Source organism: Mus caroli, chromosome X (genome assembly GCF_900094665.2).
Source record: "Mus caroli chromosome X, CAROLI_EIJ_v1.1, whole genome shotgun sequence".
NCBI lineage: Eukaryota > Metazoa > Chordata > Mammalia > Rodentia > Muridae > Mus > Mus caroli.
The window spans coordinates 74,023,765-74,033,230 of NC_034589.1; the positions used below are offsets into that span (position 1 = coordinate 74,023,765).

Consider the following 9,466-nt stretch of genomic DNA (forward strand, 5'->3'; position numbering starts at 1 on the left):
CATTCATGATAAAAGTCTTGGAAAGATCAGGAATTCAAGGCCCATACCTAAACATGATAAGAGCAATCTACAGCAAACCAGTAGCCAACATCAAAGTAAATGGTGAGAAGCTGGAAGCAATTAAACTAAAAACAGGGAGTAGACAAGGCTGACCACTTTCTCCCTACCTATTCAACGTAGTACTTGAAGTCCTAGCCAGAGCAATTGACAACAAAAGGAAATCAAGGGGATAAAATTGGAAAGGAAGAAGTCAAAATGTCACATTTTGCAGATGATATGATAGTATATATAAGTGACCCTAAAAAATCAATCAGAGAACTATTAAATCTCATAAACAGCTTCAGTCCAGTAGCTGGATAATTAACTCAAACAAGTCAATGGTCTTTCTCTACACAAAGAATAAACAGGCTGAGAAAGAAATCAGGGAAACAACACCCTTCAAATACTCACAAATTATATAAAATATCTTGGCCTGACTCTAAATCAGGAAGTGAATGATCTGTATGATAAGAACTTCAAGTCTCTGAAGAAAGAAATGAATGAAGATCTCAGAAGATGGAAAGATCTCCCATGCTCATGGATTGGCAGGTTCTATATAGTAAAAATGGCTATCTTGCCAAAAGCAATCTACAGGTTCAATGAAATCCTCATCAAAATTCCAACTCAATTCTTCATCAAATTGCAAAGGGCAATTTGCAAATTCATCTGGAATAACAAAAAACCTAGGATAACTAAAATTCTTCACAATGATAAAAGTACCTCTGGTAGAAGCACCATGCCGGACCTAAAGTTGTACTACAGAGCAATTGTGATAAAAACTGTGTGGTACTGGTATAGTGACAGACAAGTATACCAATGAAATAGAACTGAAGACCCAAAAATGAACCCACATACCTATAGCCACTTGATCTTTGACAAGAGAGCTAAAACCATCTAGTGGAAAAAAAAATACAGCATTTTCAACAAATAGTGCTGGCACAACTGGTTTTTATCATGTAAAAGAATGTGAATTGATCCATTCCTATCTAACTTGTACTAAGGTCAAATCTAAGTGGATCATGGAACTCCACATAAAACCACAGACAGTATAATTTATAGAGGAGAATATGGGGAAAAGTCTCAAAGATATGGGCACAGCAGAAAAATTCCTGAATAGAACAGCAATGGCTTGTGCTGTAATATCGAGAATCGACAAATGGGACCTCATAAAATTACAAAGCTTCTGTAAGGCAAAAGACACTGTCAATAAGACAAAAAGGCACCAACAGATTGGGAAAGGATCTATACCAATCCTAAATCAGATAGGGGACTAATATCTAATATATATAAAGAACTCAAGAAGGTGGATTCTAGAAAATCAAATAACCCCATTAAAAAATGAGGCTCAGAGCTGAACAAAGAATTCTCACTCCCGAATGGCTGAGAAGCACCTGAAAAAATGTTCAACATCCTTAATCATCAGGGAAATGCAAATCAAAACAACCCTGAGATTCCACCTCACACCAATCACAATGGCTAAGATCAAAAATTCAGGTGACAGCAGATGCTGGTGAGGATGTGGAAAAAGAGGAACACTCCTCCATTGTTGGTAGGATTACAAGCTTGTACAACCACTTTGGAAATCAGTCTGGTGGTTTCTCAGAAAATTGGACATAGTACTACCGGAGGATCCTGCAATACCTCTCCTGGGCATATATCCAGAAGATGTTCCAAATGGTAAGAAGGACACATGCTTCACTATGTTCATAGCAGCCTTAGTTATAATAGCCAGAAGCTGGAAAGAACCTAGATGTCCCTCAACAGAGGAATGGATACAGAAAATGTGGTACATTTACACAATAGAGTACTACTCAGCTATTAAAAAGAATGAATTTATCAAATTCCTAGGCAAATGGATGGACCTGGAGGGCATCATCCAGAGTGAGGTAACTCAATCACAAAAGAACTCACATGATATGTACTCACTGATAAGTGGTTATTAGTCTAGAAACTTAGGATACCCAAGATACAACATACAATTTGTAAAACACCTGAAACTCAAGAAGAACAAATACCAATGTGTGGACACTTTGCCCCTTCTTAGAATTGGGAAAAAAATACCCATGGAAAGATTACAGAGACAAAATTTGGATCTGAGATGAAAGGATAGACCATCTAGAGACTGCTATACCTGGGGATCCATCCCATAATCAGCCTCCAAATGCTGACACCATTGTATACACCAGCAAGATTTGGCTGAAAGGACCCTGATATTGCTGTCTCTTGTAGGCTATGCTGGGGCCTGGGAAACACAGAAGTCGATGCTCACAATCAGCTATTGGATTTAACACAGGGCCTCCATTGGAGGAACTAGAGAAAGTACCCAAGGAGCTAAAGGAGTCTGCAACCTTATAGGTGGAACAAAAATATGAACTAACCAGTACCCCCAGCGCATGTGTCTCTAGCTGCATATGTATCAGAATATGGTGAAATCGGCCATCAATGGGAAGAGAGGCCCCTTGGTCTTGCAAACTTTGTATGCCTCAGTACAGGAGAACACCAGGGCCAAGAAGTGGGAGTGGGTGGGTAGGAGAGTTGGGGCGGAGGGTCTGGGGGACTTTTGGTATAGCATTTGAAATGTAAATGAAGAAAATACCTAATTTTAAAAAAGAAACACAACTTATACATCAAGTGTTATATTCTCAAATCTATTGAAAAGGCAAAAATGGCTGCATCAATGACAAGAGCTCTCTTTAATGGGTTTTAAGAAATAGCATATCCATTAAATAGGCCCTTTTTCCTAGTGGAAAACATGAGGTAAAAATAATGGTAGCTGTCAGCCACAAGCAGATTTGTATTACTGTTATAAAATTAGGAAGATAAGTGCTTACAATAAACTAGTGATATCATCTAAACTGCAGCAAAATTAATGTCACCAAAATAAAGAGACTCTCACATCTAATAGAGGCAAAATATGAAATAATTAATTGACTTTAAATAAATGTCCTTACTTGAACTAATACAAACCAGGGAGCTCCCAAATAAAATGTTATGAAACTGTCACTTTACAAAACTTGTCAATCTGAAGATTCAAATATGTTTTACAAATGTTTTATAACATGGATTTTTATTCCAAAGGTGACATTCAGAATTGCAAAGATTTGAGATGTGCTATATCCACTGTAAGTCATCTTTCCTCATACTGCATAATTTCTGGCATGTGCTTGTGTTTTTTACCCCCCAAAACTCGACATGTTCCCTATTTATCAAGACTTAGTATGCAGAACCAGCAGTGTTTTGTTTATTTTTTTTTTAAGAAAGCATTTTATTTTCTGAGTTTAGTGATTTTTACACCATATTACTACACCTTAAGAGATCAGAATACTGGCTGGAGAAATGACTTAGTCATTTAAAACTCACAATAAAAAAGGATTAGAATACATTAATTGGTTTCGGTTTTGTTTCATTTTAATCAAACCCTTTCTTGGATAGTTGGGAAAAATAACCTTTAAATAGCAACAACAGAACCTATGAGCTATGAACATTTGCTGAATCCTAAGGCCCATTTTCCAAATCAGTTTTTCTTCTTTTAATTAAAATCTTTTTTGAGACTTTTGTACAGTGGTTCTTTTAATGTTTTAAAAAAAACTTTTTTCAGGAGTTTTTAATTACAGCTATTACCATCATTAGGGGGTTTTATTTGCTTTTATTTTGTTTGTTTTGTCTTGCTTTGTTTTTTGAACAGGTTTTCACATAGAGCAAAAGCTGGCCTTCAACTGTGAAGACGATGCTGAACTACTAATCTTTTCCCCTCTACCTTCTGAGTATCTGGTTTAAAGGGTTATGCCATCATGCCCAGCCCAGTTGATATCACTATTCTATATTCATCCAGAGCAGAACAGCAAGATACCATTATGTATAGAACATAAAAATAGAAAATGGATTTTCAGACGCAGATTTTATAGATCTAAGACACTCTTCTAAACTTTGAACTCCGTTTCTGCCTGAGCATTTGAATGAGTTCCAAAATATCAATACTGGAAACAGCAAAGGAGAGAAAAAGTTAAATTACCTTCACACTTTTGTTTCATTATTGTTCCCAAATAATACATGCTTGCTATTCCAAGTATGTTAGTTTCTGTACAGAAAAGCAAAAAAGCAATGCGTTTGAAAATGCATGGCCATAGTTCCTATCTTGTAAAGGATAGTTTACTACTATTAAAACATCATGGTGAGAGCTTCCTCAGCATCTCTGTTCTTAAGGCAAAAACCGGTAAATTAGCCATGAGTAACAAGTAGATAGCAAAAATTACTGTTTTGTGGATAAAGACATTATTAAGAATAATGTTTTTTTTAAAACATGATTTTATTTTAGAAATGTACTAATTATTCAGGGAAAGGATATTAAAAAGAAACCTTAAATTGCATCTAAAAAATATAGTCTTTCCATTCACTTCGTTATGAAAATGTTTTTATTAGACATTTACTTATAATCATACATTGTTCTTTTTCAAACCAACATCTCATTATTTCATGTCATAAAATTCTGGGTTGTATGACAGGTTCTATTCTTTGTTTCAAGGAAAGCACAAACATAAAAGGTCTTTAGTCAAAAAGGGAAGCTTTCACAAAGGACAAGTAAACAGTGCTGAGTGTCTTCTTTTAGGCACCTTCCCTTGTAGAATATTCAGAGCAAACCTTGTGAAGTGAACTGTCTTGACATCTACTATGATCTTTGCTAAAGTGTACTGCTGACTTTTTAATTACTGCACGCACATATCATTGATTACAGGATTTTTATATTTGTTGCACTTTGGTGAAATAGATGTGTGCTTTATCTGTCACCAGAAATGTTAGTGGACACTGAGCTATTTCACTTGGAATACTTGTCTATTTCCTCATAATATTAGAATGCCACTATAAATCTCAAAAATAAATAATAATTACCCTATACTTTTCTCAGCAACAGAGTGCTCTTTTGATATAACCAACTTCACATATTATTATGTCAGGAGTCATAATAGAACAACCTAATAACTAGCAGGTGATCTTCCTGAGAAGGTCTGCTTCAGATTATAATATAATCTGTGACATATTCACTTCTATAAGCAAGGCACAGGAGAATTCATTTTAGGAAAGAATCCTGCTATTAATATGCTTTTCCTGTTTCTATTAAACATATATAACAATCACTAGGTATCAGCCGACCCCTTTGGAACAGATCTCTGCAGATCTATGAAGATGTACTACTGTCTTGTAGTGATGCTATATAGATAAACAGATGACTTCTTAAGTCTTAAGGATGATTCTATAAGAATTCCTAAAATTATATGAGTGATTGTTAAGCTCTTTTATAGTGAAGCTGCTATGATAGGTCCTTTTCTGATAGTCAAAACTGCAATGAGAACTCTGTCAGTCTCCCATGTGTCACCAGTTAATTGCTCTTAGATAGTAACCAGACTTTCTTCTACTCAGAGCACATTCCAAGAGGTTGTAAAACCAAAGGTCATAAAAAGGGAATTCATGATTATAAGTGCTAGGACAGAAGATAAAAGATTGACTGGGTTTATCTATACAAAACTTCACTAATAACTTAGCTATGGTTTTAAACCTTCAATGAACCTGTGGAGCTGTGACAGGTGATGAATGTTTAGCCAGATAATTACTCCTAATGGTTATGCATGTAAACATTCTCTGCTGTAAACTTCTATTTCAACTTATGAATTATCTTTTTGTGTGAACTTGTGATGAAATTTTTAACATGTGATCATGTATTCTGAAGATGTATAAGTACTGAGGACAAGGAGAAAAGAGGTAATTTTTTTTCCCTTTCCTCAGAAAGAAGAAATTTTCCCTTGCTCTGCTTAGGATCTTTCTGCTTATCGCTTCTCGGCCTTTTGGCTAAGATCAAGTGTAGGATCTTTCTGCTTTCCCCCTTTTCCTAAGATAGCTTTAATATGAAACCTTTTATAACTTAGCAATAAATACTATAATTACTTTTCAGAGTGTCCCCTTTTCTTCCTACAATTTCTGACTAACAGACTAAAAGATAGAACTGCTCAGTTCCTGCTGAGATAGAACAAAAGCCCCATTACTTAATTTCCAACTGTTACAGGTGTCAATCACATAAGCCAGCAGCATTTTACCCTCTGAAAGAGTAAGAAAGTTTTTTGGACTTTTTAGAAGTTACCTTCAGCACTTCAGTACAGTTAGAGAGCTAGAACGTCCAGAGACCCTCAGACTTTAAAGCCACAACAGAGTTGTGCCTGTGCCACTATCCTCTCCAGGCCGGGAGGCTCCCAACATTATTAATTATTATGTTATTCAGAGTTTATCAGAAGCAATGAAAACTTACACAGACATATAAGACTTGGTTTTGCATTTTGGCTTTCTAATGTAAAAACTATTTGTAGGCTATTCACTATAGATGATTTTTTTCTACATCAATTTCATTATATATATAAATACATAAATGGAAATGATTATCTTTATTTTGTAGTAAAGATTTTCTTATAATTCATGATAAGTAAGATGGATGTCAGAGGAAACATCTGAGAATTACAAAGTACTGTAAATGCTTATTGATATAAAAGTAACTACAAATTCTTGAGTCATAAATAGAAAACAACATTAACTACTTCATAAATAGTAAAAGTGATTTCAATACTACACACAGTAAACACTGATTATAGTCAAATAAGAAACAAAATATATATGTTGCTTCTGTCTCTGACCACCAGAAAAGAGCAACGACACAGCATTCTTCTCAAAGCAGTTTATTCAGGAACCTTTCAACATACATGCAGAAAAAAAAAATCTCTCTTCTCTTTTTTCTGCCCCCAATTGCAAGCCCTTATATAACCCCATCAGCCTAGTCTACGTAAGTAACAGCAGTCCATTGGCCAGAATCATCACTTGTCATATGGTCAGTTCTTGCATCATGGTGCACCTGTGCAGTTCTCACGATGGATGCAGCTTATTTTCAGGTGTATGAGGAAGTCAGGTGCAAGTCATAAGACTTGGCTGCAGTCCCAGGCACCATCTTGGGACTGCTGCCACACCCACTCCTCACATCTCCCCCTTCTTTACTTATTGGCAGAGAGAATGCCTGTCTTAGGTTGCCCCCTGCGGCAATGCCCCTTACCCNTCATNGGGAGACANACAGCNTTGGTTTGATCNCTGTCTTAGGTTGGTGACACGCCCAGGGAGTCTTACCCATCATTGACTACTTCTCTAGCATGCCAAGCCACACTTGAGGAGATTATCCTGTTTCCACTGCCGCAAAAGCCTGTATCATCAAGGCTTGGGCTCTGTGCTGAGGACTGCATACAGCAGATGCACCAGATGGCCAGGACGTCGATGAGAATTGGGCACATGGCAAGTCCACCAATGCCAGCCCACTCATTCAGGGGGGAGACTGCTGTGGCGATCCAGCTGGCCAATCCTTCAGCCATGGACACATCGACACAAGTGCAATTAATATGGACAATGGACTGTCTCAATAAAGGATATGGCTGCAGCTGTGGCTGCGCTGGCAGAAACTGCGATAGCAGTGACAATTGCCGCAGTAATGCCAAAATCCCTTTTAGGTCTGAACAAAGTCATAGCAGGAGCCTGAACAGGCCAGGGTACAAAACGAGGCATCCTAGTAACAACAGATAAATGATGCAAAGATGCATTCCAGCACATACTATAAATGCAATTATTACTATTACAATTAACAACATTATTCTCATAACTACCATTATAAACAATAAACACACAAGGAGGCCACATACAAACAGGCGTAGCCTGAAAAGAAACATTCCTCCCTCCAGCAAACTGAAATACAGAATACTCAAACACACTAGAACCATTCCAATAAAAACTTGCATTGCCCCAGGCCCCTCCCGCCACCATGCTTAAGGGGGAAAGATCAGTGCAACTACCATTCACCCCACATAAGAACCATACATTCAAAGGATTACTAGCTCCTACTTGAGCTGAATTTTGATATGTCCAATTATACTCTGAAAAGGAACTATTATAGACTGTACCTATATAAGGGGAAAAGGAAAAATAATTCTTCACTACCCATGCTACTTTTCTAGATTGACAGCCGGTCCAAGGTGGAAGGGAATCACGAATACCCCTACGAAAAGGGGCCCATCTAGGTTGGGAGGGTATAGTGCCATTGCCCTTGGATATACTGGCAGGCTACACCCCTCGAATCCAGGTAGCATTAGTTTTAGTAGAACTCTTAACTGGCATATCAAACCATGCTGCGGTCTGATTATACAGCTGAACACAATCACTCATCTGTGGAAAAGTTTGAATCATCTGAAACACAACAATCCCTTTAGCTGAAGCTGCATAGATTCCTGCACTGGAGCTATCTTTCCATTACATGGTGAAAAAGGCAATTGTAGCAAAGCATTAAATGTAAAGACTCCATTAAACACTTGTGCCGAATGTGTCAACACCGTGGGTTTTGGGAACACAGACATAATTTCCCAATGTAGCTCTTTAGTTCTCACTAGCGGGAGCATTCCCAGCCACAGGAACATCCATGTCTCCATCGTTCTGCTTATTTTGAATTGCTCTGGTCAGCCATTCTGGGACCCACAGCGGTTGTCAGTGATCCTGGGAAAACACACAAACAGACCCCCTCGCCCAAACCAGCACTGGGCCAGGGCCCTTCCAACAACCAGTTAAGACATCCTTCCACATGACCATGCCTTTTGGAGAAATATCAAGATTAGCGTGTCGCTCAGCTGCAACACGCCCTTGTTTATCTTCATTCAAAAAATTCAAAGTAAATAAGGAAATGGCTAATCTCTCTCTTGGTGTGGACCCAGCAGGGGCAATTCCCCACTTTTGTTTAATTAAACATTCCTGGGCTCATTCAATAATGCCTTGGCCCTGAGGGTTGTATGGCAACCAATGCACCAGACGGACACCCATCATCTTGCAAAAGGAAACAAAAGAGGATGAAGTATAGGCTGGACCATTATCAGTCTTTATTTCTTTAGGCTGTCCCCAGGCACCCCAAGCCACAAAACAATGTGCAATGACCTGGCGTGCCTTCTCGCCTGTCTGTAAGGAGGCAAAAATAATGCCAGAGGCTGTAACTATGGAAACATGAATATATATTTAACTTTCCAAACTCAAGAAAATGGGTAACATCCATTTGCCACAAATGTAGGGGGCGAAATCCCCGGGGGTTAACCCCCACACTGACTTGAGGTAATAAAAGGGCACAGGTTTTGCACACCTTCACGATCTCTCTCGCCTCTGCTCGAGAAATTTTAAATCGTGATGACAAAGTCTTTGAATTAACATGAAATTGTGCATGAAAATCATGTGCCAAATCAATAGATGAGGCCATTAAAAAGGCCATGCATTTTCTGGAAGCTTTATCAACTATATCATTCCCTTCTGCAAGGGGTCCTGGCAATCCAGTATGAGCACAAATATGTTGAATAAAAAAGGGTGAATGACAATTTAA

The 9,466-nt window shown here is 37.9% G+C and overlaps 1 protein-coding gene and 1 pseudogene across 6 annotated transcripts in view; one reads left to right on the plus strand and one right to left on the minus strand.

Annotated features, from left to right (window-relative positions):
- Prrg1 (proline rich and Gla domain 1) overlaps window positions 1-9,466 on the minus strand; it is a 128,915-nt gene that overhangs the window by 52,106 nt on the left and 67,343 nt on the right. The window lies entirely within an intron of this gene.
- Window positions 5,861-5,994, plus strand: LOC115030234 (annotated as a pseudogene).